The sequence below is a fragment of the Lepidochelys olivacea genome, assembly GCF_965140295.1.
Source record: "Lepidochelys olivacea isolate rLepOli2 genome assembly, chromosome: 5".
Lineage (NCBI taxonomy): Eukaryota > Metazoa > Chordata > Testudines > Cheloniidae > Lepidochelys > Lepidochelys olivacea.
In genome coordinates, this window is record NC_140415.1 from 67,391,855 (window position 1) to 67,406,431 (window position 14,577).

The following is a 14,577-nucleotide window of genomic DNA, read 5'->3' on the forward strand; positions in this document are numbered from 1 at the left end:
GCTATGAATTAATAATACATTCCTTGCAGACAGAAGTTATAGTCTTCAGCTGTCTCCTAGGCAGTGCTTCTATTTAGTGGATGTCCATTTACTTATATATAAAGGCTTTTCCAGGGATCAATAGGATATCCTGTCAGATTTTGTGCAAAGAATAGCTCTCCATTTTTCTTAATTCCCTGATTATGTCATATTCTTTACCTGAAAGGTTAATCAACATAAAAGATTACAACTTTGATTACCTCACTATTCTCTGTGCTCCTTTTTAAAGACATTATAGGATGTAAAAATAGCAGCAAGACTAACACTTTTCACTTGTAAATTACTTATCTGCACTTTTCTTTTCCTTTTTAACTACCGTTTTTAAAGGGTCTGGAATTTTGGGTGCCTCAGGGGAGTTTTAATGTAACAGAAAGCCAGTAACTAGTGCAAAGGTTCTAAAGTGCTCATAATTGGTCAAACCTTGCCAAAGGGCCCAATCCTGAATCTACTTTCATTGGCCTCAACACGGAGTTTGTGCACACGGAGTACTGCAGATGGAGCTCTATGATGATTTTTATTTTGCAACTTTTAAACAACACACTTACCCCAAAATCTCCAAGTGGGAAAGTTTAAACAATAATAAATAATGCATTACCAATATCAAGTTAGCCGACCATTGTTAGTTTTTATTCAGCATTGCAGGTGTGCATAGTGCTTCATAGAAATATAAGAAGACAAGGACCCTGACCCTCAGGATTTTCCATCCAAAGCATATGCCTGCAAAGTGTTGAGCATATTCAAATCCCTATGACTCCATCACCATACAGGATTAGGTTTTAAATTAGACATAACACAGTGAGTAATGGCAGACAAGAGCCAGGCTCAAAAAGGAAAGGGTGAGGACTAAAGTAAAGATCTTATGATTTCTTTTCTTGCACGTATGTTTTGTTCAGATTTGTTTTTAAGAAGCTCCAGCATGAGTGCAGAAGTAAATGATAAGCTTCCAAGGGTGGACACTTGAAAGAAACTCAAGTTCTTCAAGATCACCTACAAAAATCAAAAGTCACCACCTCAACAGGCAGCCATGGACCACCAGTCTGATTATCTACTGTTCAAATGGACACCCTTTTCTCCACAATAGCTGGCACCGCTTAGAAGTTTTCATGCTTTTGGAAAGTGGGGTTTGGGTTAGGTTACACACTGAGGGAGCAATCCTGGCCCTGTTGAAAACGATGGGGGTTTTGCCATTGACTTCAATGAAGCTTGTATTCTTTAATCTTGAGCCTTGCAGCTGGGGGCCCAGTCTAACCATTTTTCAGGTGGCCCCAGATATGCTTGCACTGACCCCAAAAACACTTGCTTCACACTGTGTCATTATCCTCTTCCCTTATGATTTTTCATAGATGTGCTAATGTTTTAAAATCAGCCTAATCATAAAAAGAATAAATCTGAATATCAGATCCTTAAACTGTGGATGTATGTAAGTGCAGGATTCACCTTTGGATTCAGGTTTGGGAGGCTGAGGTACTGGTTTCATGAGGTACTGGTTTCAACTCGTTCCTCAGAATCTCAACTTCCTACAGTCCTGAGCTCAGCAGCCATCCCCTACCTTTAGGAATTCTTCATCACTGGACAAATCACATCTCTGTCTTCCTGCTCAAATTGGCTATGTCTTGAGAGCTTCCCATTAGATGCAAATGAAAGTTGTTACTCTGCACAAGTTACCATGTATAAGTTTAAGGTGGGATAAAGTATTTTGTAATCAATATATTTTATGTTATTTGCTAAGATGATTTTGTATTAAGGCTGTCTTCATAAATGATTTACCAAGGCAGTAAAAGAGTGTGGAAATTGCTCACATGGCATCTCAGCACATCTAAAAGCTTTGGAGCTTTTTAAAAAACTTGTAATAGCTAATTGCTTTGCCTTAATATTTTCTAAAAGATGGCAGCTCTTCTCCAGGTGTTCTGTATTTGCATCCTACTTATTGGATACTCATTGTAAATTTTTTCATTTACTGATTGGAGCACATTTATTCCTGGGCATGTTTGAAAAGTGTGCAAACTACCCAATACAAAAGTATATGTCTGTTGAAACCATGCATGTATCAGCATGTTTCCATGCACAATGCTCATTTTTACATGCAGATGTAAAAATATCATCCAGCATCTTTATTTTTATCACAGTTTTAATGTAACATACAACAGAAAACACCAGTAAAACTACCAGACCTGTGTTTCACTTTAAATTTTCAGTTAAGTGAAGATAATCCCTACAAAGGCTCTTATCAAAGAAGGTCTTATGAACCATAAATGATTGGACTGGTGATTAACTTAATTTGCGCAGTTGGCTTGGGTTATGAGGGAGAATGGGGGGACTCGTGGGGCTGGGACATGAGGTCCAGAGGGCCAGGAGTGAGGGGCGGGCAGGGAACATCCTCCCACAGGACCCGCTTAGGGAAAGCTTGAGAGGCAGGCAGTAAGGCTTCCCTTACCTCTTGGAGTACGTGCCGGGGGGGTGGGTGGTGTAAGGCATGAAGTCCCCCAGGGGTGATTGAAGTCCCCCATGAGAACCAGGGCCTGTGATCTAGTAACTTCTGTTAGTTGCTGGAAGAAAGCCTCGTCCACAACATCCGCCTGGTCTGGTGGTCTATAGCAGACTCCCACCACAACATCACCCTTGTTTCTCACACTTCTAAACTTAATCCAGAGACTCTCAGGTTTTTCTGCAGTTTCATACCGGAGCTCTGAGCAGTCATACTGCTCTTACATACAATGCAATTCCCCCATCTTTTCTGCCCTGCCTGTCCTTCCTGAACAGTTTATATCCATCCATGACAGTACTCCAGTCATGTGAGTAATCCCACCAAGTCTCTGTTATTCCAATCACATCATAATTCCTTGACTGTGCCAGGATTTCCAGTTCTCCCTGCTTGTTTCTCAGGCTTCTTGCATTTGTGTATAGGCACTTAAGATAACTCGCTGATTATCCTGCTTTCTCAGTATGAGGCAGGAGCCCTCCCCTTTCATGCTTTCCTGCTTGTGCTTCCTCCCGGTATCCCACTTCCCCACTTACCTCAGGGCTTTGGTCTCCTTCCCCCGGTGAGCCTAGTTTAAAGCCCTCCTCACTAGGTTAGCCTTTTTCTTCCACGGGGAGGATGAATGAGAACACCACTTGCACCTCAAATGCCTTTATCCTTCTTCCCAGAGCCACATAGTCTGCAGTGATCCACTCAAGATCATTCTTGGCAGTATCATTGGTGCCCACGTGGAGAAGAAGGAAGGGGTAGCGATCCGAGGGCTTGATGAGTCTGGGCAGTCTCTCCGTCTCATTGTGAATCCTAGCTCCTGGCAAGCTGCACACTTCTCGGCTTTCCCGGTCAGGAAGGCAGATAGATGACTCAGTCCCGCTTAGGAGGGAGTCCCCAACCACCACCACCCACCTCCTTCTCTTGGGAGCAGCGGTCGTGGAACCCCCATCCCTAGGACAGTGTATCTCGTGCCTTCCGATCGGTGGAGTCTCCTTCTGCTCCCTTCCCTCAGATGTATTATCTAGTCTACTCTCCACATTAGTACCTGTGGAGAGAACGTGAAAAAGGTTGCTCACCTGTATCTGCATTGCTGGTAGATGGATGCTCCTCTTTCTTCCTCTGGAGGTCACATGCTGCCAATTTTCTTCATCGTGCTTATGTTTCTGCTGCACAGCCTGCTCTGAATCTTCAGAATGTTGTGCATGTAGAAGCATATCGTGACTTCTGTCCAGGAAATCTTCATTTTCTCTTATGCAACACAGGGTTGATACTTGTTTCTCCAGACCTTGAACCTTCTCTTCCAATATGAAGACCAGCTTGCGCTTTGTACAGACAAAGTCACTTCTGTTCTGTAGAAGAAAGACAAACATGGCACATCCTGTGCAGGTCACAACAGCTGATCGCTCACCATCCATATTACCTTCCTTCTAAGAGCTTCCTCAGCTGTTGCAATAACTACACAGAGAAGCCTGCAAGACGAAAGCCTCAGTAGGCTCTCCCCAGGAGAACTCCCATGCAAACTCTCTCTGTTAGCCTCTCCGCTGTTGGCTGCTCAGCTGGTTCGCAACTGACTGCCTTTTTATAGTCAGGCCCACTCAAGGCCCACCTGGAACAAAGCACACCTAATTCACACTTTTCGAACAATCAAGCACACGGTCAAACTGACAAACTGTCCCCGCAACAGATACTCACCAACACAGCCCCTCCTAATGCAGCACTTAGCATACTTCCTCTTGGACCAGATTCCAGTCAAAGTCCCTCTGTTAGCCGCTCCGCTGTTCACCGCTCAGCTAGTTCGCAGCTGACTGCCTTTTTATAACAGTCAGACCCACTCAAAGCCCACCTGGAACAAAGCACCAATATCTGCTCAGAGAGCGGTGCACAGACAATCCAGGAAGTTTTTGGGAAGTGTAGGGGACAATTTCCTGGTGCAAGTGCTGGAGGAACCAACTAGGGGCATATGCTGACAGGACCACCTGCAACTCTGGCTCGTGGAGCACAAACCCTGTCAACCTCCTTTGCAGGAGACGAGGAAGGGCTCGATGGCCAGAGTGTGGAGACGAGGAAGGGCTTGATGGCCAGCTGGCCTAACAGTGGACAGCCTTGATGCACCCCTCTCCCAAAGCTGACGCTTTCAGCCACGGTCCAGTTGAGACCAGGTGCTCTTGCAAATTTAAACTGCTTCCTGTAGTTTTGGAGGTTGAAAACACCATGAGAACAGCCTCTCTCTCTCATATATTTTGGTATTTCCCTTGTGAGCTAAGAAAGCAAGCAGGGAGGCATGAGGGGAAATACTGATTTACCATACTGTTTTTATACCTTAAATAAGAGATTCACATTGAGTTTGGTTAAGTTTGGAGTGAGTTTTCTTTTAACTGAACTGGTTTCTCCATCCCTAGTTATATAGGTTGGGCACAGTAGAATGAGGATGCCATTCTAAAGCGTTTCTTAAACAAATTGTCTCACTAACTTTGTTAGAAAATGTCACATTAAGGGCCTAATCCTTCTCCTGTTTAAGTTAGTGGGAATCCCTTTTCTATGTGAGTTTTTTTTTCAAAGTGTGGATGAAATTCAACTCCAGTGTAATTGAGGGCTGCAACTCTGAAGTGACTGAAGTTGTGCCCAGTCTCTGGAGTTTCATGTCAGACAAGAATTTGGCCCTGAAAACTTAGTATGTTAAATTCTAGTAACTTCTATATATCAGAAGTTCTTTTGAATAATAGTTGGATTTCATGTTATGAAAGTTTGGTTTTATTTTGCTCATTTATTTTTTGACACTGCAATAACTTGGCTAACATTAGGAATATGTAAGCTGCTATTTTACCTGTAGATGCCAATGTGCTTTACCAAGTGAGGTTTGCATTACCAGTTAATGAGAATAATCTCATGTAAACACACTGGATACAGCTGCTATCAAGAAGAACAGCTTCTATGCTTCTTCTGTTTCTTCGGATAAACATAAGAAAAAGCTGATAATTTGTAACTCTCAAACTCATTATATTCACTCATAAAGGACTTAAACATGAAAAACAGCTTTAAAAGTCCTAAATAAATTGGCATAACAGAACAGTCCTGCTTCATAGAGTCTAAAAACCAAGAAAGAAAGAAAGAAAGAAAGAAAGAAAGAAAGAAAGAAAGAAAGAAAGAAAGAAAGAAAGAAAGAAAGAAAGAGAAACTCTTATAACCTAGATGCACAGGATCAAATGACACAGGTCACTGAGAATAATGAAAAGCCGAGCATGACTTAAGAAAGAAGAGGGCAAAATTTAGGAAAGCCCGTAGCAGATTTTTGAAGACTAATTAAACACATTGTATTCTGTAATAAGTTTCAATCTTAATGGGATGATTGAAAGGAACTACAATTCAACTTGTGGTTAACATAGTTGAAGTTTGGTTCAAAGCTCTGCCACAAATTAAATGTAATTTATTGTTTTAGATTATTTATTTTATGCTTCAGACCACAGGTAATTTGGGATAATTGGTGGAGGTAAGCCTCACCAATCATGCCCCCTGTGAAATTTGTGCATCCTCTGAGGACCTAATTGTCCTCTCCATTTTTCTGAGTAACAAGGATCCAGCTCAGCTTGGAATGAACTGGAGGGTATGGGCAGGAGAGGGGGATACATGCTGGTTCAGTGCCAGACCTTCTGTGAGTGCACTATGGAACTGGCTTCTATGGGTTTGCAAGAGGCAGTGATGGTGAAACATTTCTATCTATGTGGTATCATCTCCTTCACACTGCAGCTAGAATGTAAAGTAATAGAATGGTGACCTAGGTAACATTATCTTACTCTGCAACTCTCATCCCTGCATGAAACTCCCATGAAGGAGACTTTATGAGTAGTGGCCAGTGGGGATTGGCTCTTTAAGGAAGAAGGACCAAAGTTGGCCAAGAACCAGTGTGGAGATACTTGGTTCCCAGATTAGCCTTGGGTTCTCCAAATCCCAAGGTTTAGAGGCCAACCCACAGCCTTCCTGCATGTATGGCGAGGTGGAATGTCTCCCCCACCCCTCAAAAAAAGTCAATTAGCATGAAAATGTCTGAGCTCAAATTTGTGGACCCCTATGTCCTTTTTCCCATGAAGGGGACTAATGTATTTATATATGGGCTAGGTACTATATGCTGCATTTCTATTTGTTTCAGTCAATGGATTTCTGCTTCTCCAGCTGACTTACATGGAATGAAGGTAACCTCACAAACACGGACAGGGCATCACAGGCTTCTGCGGGGCTAATTTCATACCATTCTCCTGCGGGAGGAGGGGTTTGCATAGACTCCTGAGCCTGTCCACTGCCAATGCAGCCATGGGGAGAAGGGATGGACTCTAATATGCTCAAAAAAGGTCAGGCTCAGGAGGGGTCCACTTTCAGCCACCACTCAGTCCTGCTCTTCCAGGGCAGAGTATAAATGGGGCATCTTAGTAGGGAGGTTAGTAAGCAGCAATGGAGAGTGCCAGTGAATGTGTGGGAAGCTTCAGGTCGGATTCTGGTGAGGCAGATAAGTAAAGGCACAATTCAGCTAGGATGGAATGTAGGTAGCAGCCGAAAGGAGTTATCCCTTGCTCCTACAGCTTCACCACTTATTTTTGGCATTATCTAGTGATGGTTTAGCTTATATGCTGATAAAACATCAACAGTATTTTAGCACACCACTCTGTCCACTGGAATCTGGATTTGTTAACCTCCAGGGAACACTGCAATCGCATCCTTTTGGAAGTGTCTAGGATGGAGTGGGCAGAGGGCAATCAGATGTGAGACTAGGGATGATATTATTGTGGTTTTATATGGGCAGCCCAATATCCGCACATGCATTCTGTGTGGTTTTTATTTTGTAATGTTTCATTTTGATTACTGTAAAAGCATCTATAGCTGGGTACTTTGGAAGGAAAGAAGGGGGTGGGGGAGATAGGAAGGGAATGAAAAGATAGTAGAAAGAAATGGAAGAACCCTTATGCTGCCTCATTCATTTGTGGTGTATCGTTTGGGTTAAAGTTGGAAGAAATAAGAAAAAAGAAAGGTCTTATCTATACTAAGCCAACTTTTTCATTCAGAGCACATTACATATAGTGTGTGGTATCAATGACCTAATAAGACTTCCCCTCATAATGTGAAACTGACTCTTTTTCATGTATTTTTCTCCAAGCATACTTAATTTTATTGTGCAAATGCTCAGCAAGTTCATTATAGTTAAAGCTGTATGACTGGTTGCAGTAGCCAAACCTGTCCTAAAACTTAGCTCTAAAATGTCTCTTTTTATTTTTTGGACAAAAAAATTCTTGTATGGCCTCCGCCAAAAGAAAAGTAGTTTAAAATGTTTTCTCAAAAATATTTGTTTGACTTAGAAAAGAGTGACTTAGCCACCCACTGGAATCTGGAATTGAGTGAACTAGGGGAAGACACAGCCAGTGAAGCATGTCAACTACACTGGCCCACTCTTCTCCACTATGCACAACAGTAATTTGTTCCTATATATTACGGGGGTCTTCCAACAACTGATACTATATATATGGTAATAAATACTACACACTATTATGGTAATATGAGAATACTATGCACTATTGTAATACATTTTGTATAAGGTATGTCTTGTAAGGTATCATTTGAAAACTCATAATTTGCTGGTCAGTATCATCCTGATAAAATGTATGTGGCAACATTGTAGGTGAAGTTACAAGATTTTCCTCTATGATGTTATTAATATACGTTCCAAACCCCAGAGCCCTGCCCAAACAGCAGTTGGCAAACAGTGTAAACAAAGGAATGGGTGCTCTGTTTAATTTGCATTTAAGCAGTAAACAGAGTTATCATGCAGGGAGGGGAACAAAGTTTGAATAGGTGAGAAAAAGCCAGCAGGGAACATCCTTCCACATAGACTCTTTGTCTCCTAGTGCCCAGCTGAAAATGTTTTTCAAGAGAGTGACTGAAACTATAAATAGGAGGGACAAGCACCCAAGGCACTCCCCCCCACCCCTCTTTCTTTGCCCATTGCATTCACTGCACCTGAAGGGACAAAGGAAGCAGTCATTGGACCCTGGGGGAGTGGTTCTGACCTGGTTTTTGGTCAGTAAACTGCTGGAGCATGCAGTGAGAAACTTTGCTTGAAACTAGTATAGTTTGTTAAATTAGGCATTAGTAAACATTTTATCTTTAGTTTTCTTGTAACTATTTCTGACTTTTATGCCTCATTACTTGTACTCACATAAAAACTATCTCTTAGTAGTTAATAAACTTGTTTTACTGTTTTATCTAATCCAGTGTGTTTAAATTAAAGTGTCTGACTAACTATTTGAGATAATAAACCGGCATATTATTCCCTTAAAGGAATAATGGACTTAAAATATCTGTACTGTCTAGGAGAGAGCTGGGCAGTACAAGACATATATTTCAGAGGGAAATCCGAGACTGAGAGTGTGTTGGGGTCACCCTGCAGCATAACCCAGTCCCATGAGAGCCAGAATGTCACCAAAGTGTGGCTGGCAGGCTGCAGTTACACAGAGATATTCAGGGTGTGACTTGCATGGGGGAATGCTGTTTGCGAGCAGCCCTTAGCAAGTTATTTTAAGGCACCCGAGGTTGCAGGTCAGAAGTGATAGCCCCCTATTGGTCTAGACCAGAGGTGGGCAAACTATGGCCTGCGGGCCGAATCCGGCCCCCGAGCTGTTTTAAGCCAGCCTGTGAGCTCCCTCTGGGGAGCAGGGTCTGTGGCTTACCCAGCTCTGGCATTCCAGCGGGGGCGCTGGGCCGGGAGCTGCACCACATTGCTCCCGGAAACTGTGGCATGTTCCTGCTCCAGCTCCTATGCGCTACAATGGCTCCCTCTGGCGCTCCAATGGGAGCTGCAGGGGCATGCCGGCAGTGTGCAGAGCCACCTGGCTATGCCTCTCGGTAGGAGCCGGAGAAGGGACATACCACTTCTGAGAGCCGCTTGAGGTAAGCGCCACTTGGAGCCTGCACCCCTGAGCCTCTCCCCATGCTCCAACCCCCTGCTCCAGCCCTGATCCCCTCCCGCTTTCCAAACCCTTTGATCCCAGCCCAGAGCACCCTCCTGCACCCCAAACCTCTCATCCCTAGTCCCACCCCAGAGCCTGCTCCCCCTGCCGGAGCTCTTACCCCCCACACCCTTGCCCCAGCCCTGATCCCCCTCCTGTCCTCTGAACCCCTCAGTTCCATCCCAGAGCACCCTCCTACACCCCAAACTCCTCACCCCCTCCCTCACCCCAACCCCAATTTCATGACCATCCATTGCCCGCCATACAATTTCTATTCCCAGATGTGGCCCTCAGGCCAAAAAGTTTGCCTACCTCTGGTCTAGACTGTACCCTGGTATGTCACAACGGTGGTATACTATGTACACACAGCAAAGTACAGTATAAGTAGGGTTTCAGCATTAACTCTGAATGGCCTTGCTTGCTCCTGTGCATTGAATTTTGACCACAATGTTATTTCAACATATTTTTAGAGGTTGAACTTAGATCCACAATGTTATTTGAACTTTTCTTTTTTTTTTGGTGTGATTCAACATAAATAGTGATGTTGATCCAGTTCATCTTATAATACATCTGGATTTCAAGGGAAATATACTTTCTGTCAGAGTAACATCATTTCTACATCCTTTCTCAGTACAAAAAATGAGTTGAGTCCCAAGGAGGAAACCTGCTTTTTCACTTGAATTGGCATGGATATTTCCTGCCTGTAAATTGCACTTGTCTACTTCTTCCTTCTGATTACTTTCCAAATTGAGTATTGTTTTTGCCCACATAAATGAGATGACAATGGCATTTGAATAGAAGGGAAATGTAGATGTTATTGCAACTGATTACTTTTTCTTGAAGATTGAAAGTGTGCACAGGTGAGTTGAAAAAAAAAAGAATGTTCTCAGACTTTCTTAAAACATTCTTAACTGATAATAGTAAATTCTGGGGTGTGGGAGTCTCCCCTTTCTCTAATTACTTATGCTCTTGGACAAATCCTGAAGTTCTTACTCAGCCAACTCATTGAAAAAGTTCTTACTCAGTCCCATTGACTGAAAAATGACCCTGATTATAAGAGATATAGGGCCTGATGCAGCAAAGCATTTAAGCACATACTTAATTTCAGGCATCTGAGTGGTCCCATTAGAATCAATGTAGCTACTCCTGGGCTTATAGTTAAGCATATGCTTAAGTGCTTTGCTGGATTGGGACCTAATATATTGCAGAAGGAAAACATTCTTTTTGTCTTTATCAGAGAAAAGAACATGTTCCTTGTTATTAAAACCAGGAAGACAAAACTGAAAGAAAACACATAAATTTTAAAGTTAATTGCATTCAGGGTTGTGTCGTGGGTGACAGAACTGTCCCCTTTTCTGAATAGAAGGTTTACAAAAAGCCTCCTTAATCCAGTGTATTCTAGCTAACCCTACCTACCTCTAATATTTTATATTTCTGAAAAAAGTCACTTTGAACTAAAAATTCCACTATGTCTTAGTAATTCTCTTGTCAGAGAGTGGGATGAAATATATTGGTCTTCAGAATTCTGTTTCGGTCTATAAGTTTTGTATATAAAGTGATGGTAGGAAATGGCATAGATTTCAATAAGTTTGAGAGCCACTCTTCCATTGTCTTAACAAACTACCAGTCTGATAGACATTGAATAAGCATGTTTACCTGTGATTTTACACAGAAAAAGGTATCATTTTAAAGGGAAATGAAGATCCATGAGTCCTGAACAGGATTATTATTGTTCAAATAGTGTATCATAGAAATGGATTATCAAACTGGCAAGTTATTTTTTATTTTCCAGGTTAAGGAAAGGATTTGATTTTCTGTTATGAACAGCAAAGACTACATCATACTTAAGGAAGTGTCATGGCAAAGAAATCAATCAATTCACTAATAGCAATCTTATTATTTTTCGAGCAAGTATAGACATAGTTTGTTTGTTTGCTGTTACTTCACAAGTTACCCTTTTAAGGTAGAATGAACTTTTTTTGGAGAGTTAAGGATTTCAAAATTACCATACTTCACTCCACCCATTGTTTTATAAGTGGCACCTGCTAGCTATTCACACTGTAATATTCAAGAACTGTACCATTATTAGGCACTAATGTAATGAAATTAGCACATTCAACCAAGGGTTACCATGGCTGTCATCTTTTGTTCCCCCAGTGATGTCTGATGGTGCCCCTTTGCAAGATCTTATGGGAAAAAATTTTAAGCGCTTATAAAAGACAGTTGAGCTCTTTATTTTAGCAGCACTAGCTAAATTGTAATTAAACTACCCGGGTTTCCTTATACCTCCTTGGATTTAACTTAAATATAAAAATAGGTTCAGGCCAAAACTTAGCATAAAACATTTCATTCCACACAAAAGTCCCCTTTCCCTGTTTTGGAGGACCTATATGTGATAGAACTAATCTCTGTTTCCCTTTTTTAAAAGTATGCATCTAGCTTCATTCTTACAACTACAATACCCACCTGCTGAAGTGAAGAAACAGATTGACAGAGCCAGAAGAGTACCCAGAAGTCACCTACTACAGGACAGGCCCAACAAAGAAAATAACAGAACGCCACTAGCCATCACCTTCAGCCCCCAACTAAAACCTCTCCAACGCATTATTAAGGATCTACAACCTATCCTGAAGGACGACCTGTCATTCTCACAAAACTTGGGAGATAGGCCAGTCCTTGCTTACAGACAGCCCCCCAACCTGAAGCAAATACTCACCAGCAACCGCACACCACACAACAGAACCACTAACCCAGGAACCTATCCTTGCAACAAAGCCCGTTGCCAACTGTGCCCACATATCTATTCAGGGGACACCATCACAGGGCCTAATCACATCAGCCACACTATCAGAGGCTCGTTCACCTGCACATCTATCAATGTGATATATGCCATCGTGTGTCAGCAATGCCCCTCTGCCATGTACATTGGCCAAACTGGACAGTCTCTATGTAAAAGAATAAATGGACACAAATCAGATGTCAAGAATTATAACATTCATAAACCAGTCGGAGAACACTTCAATCTCTCTGGTCACTCGATTTCTGATCTCAAAGTGAGTATCCTTCAACAAAAAAACTTCAAAAACAGACTCCAATGAGAGACTGCTGAATTGGAATTAATTTGCAAATTGGATACAGTTAATTTAGGCTTGAATAGAGACTGGGAGTGGTTGAGTCATTATACTAAGTGAAACTATTTCCCCTTGTTTATTCCCTCCCCCCCCCCCCGGTCCTCAGACGTTCTTGTTAACTCCTGGAAATGGCCCACCTTGATTATCACTTCAAAAGGTTTTCTCTCCCCCCAGCCCACTCTCCTGCTGGTAATAGCTCATCTTAAGTGATCACTCTCCTTACAATGTATATTTTTTCATGGTCTGTGGGTATATATAAAATCTCCTCACTGTACTTTCCACTTTATGCATCCGATGAAGTGAGCTGTAGCTCATGAAAGCTTATGCTCAAATAAATTGGTTAGTCTCTAAGGTGCCACAAGTACTCCTTTTCTTTTTGCGAATACAGACTAACACGGCTGCTACTCTGAAACCTTTACTATTTAGTTTGCTGAAGTACCTAGGACCCCAGTGATGGAATAGGACCCCATTGTGTGAGGTGCTGCACAAACAAAGAACAAAAAGATAATCCCTTCCTCAGAAAGGCCATGTAAACTGATTGCTAGGGTTGAAAGTTTATTCGTTCTTCAGAAAAATCACAGGTTATGGAGGGTGCCCCTACAGTTACCCACTCCTGGCCTCTGAGTCCTAAAAGATCATGGACAACAGTCAAGGACCAGTCAAAAATTTTCTATCTAAACTTTTTTTTGATGGAATATAGAGGTTTCCAACTAAACAAAATTTTTCAAGGAAGTATCTACTTTCCGCAAAACAAGAAAAAACAATCCCCTCTTTTGGGGGGGTTTGTGTGTGTGTGCGGGGGAGGAAACCAAAAACCTGAAAACTGTTTTTTTTTCCCATTCATTTTGTTCATCATTTTCAGTAGAACCCATGCCAACATTTTCTGACTAGCTGTACAGAGGTCTTTTGATTTAGGGGAGGACCCCGTATCAGTTCACTACTGTGAAGAGATATGCCAGTATTGACAATAGCACCCTCCCACCCAATCTCCTTGCTAGCTGACTGAACAAACTTCTTTGCAGTGCAGCTATCATGGATTCTGATGTAGCTCATCAGAGTGACAGGCAGCATAATTTAATGGACTAGACACATGACCCAGGATCTGCTTTATTCACATCCTGACTCTGACCAGTTCCTGATCAAATCATGTAACATTTCTGCCTTACTTTCCTTATTTCTAAAATGAGGTTAATAATAATCTTCTACTTCACAGATTAATTAAGTAATTATGGAGAGAACGACTAAAATTCACTGGAATGCACCCCTTCCCAGAAGCTGGGATACAAGCATCTCAAAATTCCCAGCTTTTTAGGGCACAGATTCTTTCTAGCCTTTATGTGAGTGCTCAGAGAGAGGGAGGGAGGCAAAAATTAGTAAAATTGCAGTTCCTACCTTGTGGAAAATACAGGGACTGCTCCATCCCCACTACTGACATCCCCAAATGTTCAAAAACATGAGTCAGGCTCACCAAAAATCATGAGATTTGGTTTTAAAACGGTGAGATTATGTAAAAATTATAGATTTAGATGTATTTGCCTTCTGCTTTTTGATCCTTTAGGCTGCACTGAGGTCAGATTTTGAAGCTTTCTCCACAGCTTCAAGGGTGAGAAACTTGCTTTTTCTTTAAGAATGAAGACTGAAATAATCACATATCCACTTGACTACAGGAGCTGGGGCTTTAAGGAAAAAGAATCATAGAAGATTAGGGTTTGAAGAGACCTCAGGAGGTCATCTAGTCCTACCTCCTGCTCAAAGCAGGACCAACCCCAACCAAATCATCCCAGCCAGGGCTTTGTCGAACCGAGCTTTAAAAACCAATAAGGATGCAGAGATTCCACCACCTCCCTAGGTAACCCATTCCATGAGAATCATGACAAAATCATGAGAGTTGGCAACGCTGTATTCCCTGGAGATACATAGTGCCCAAAGATTGTGTGTGGAGGAGGTA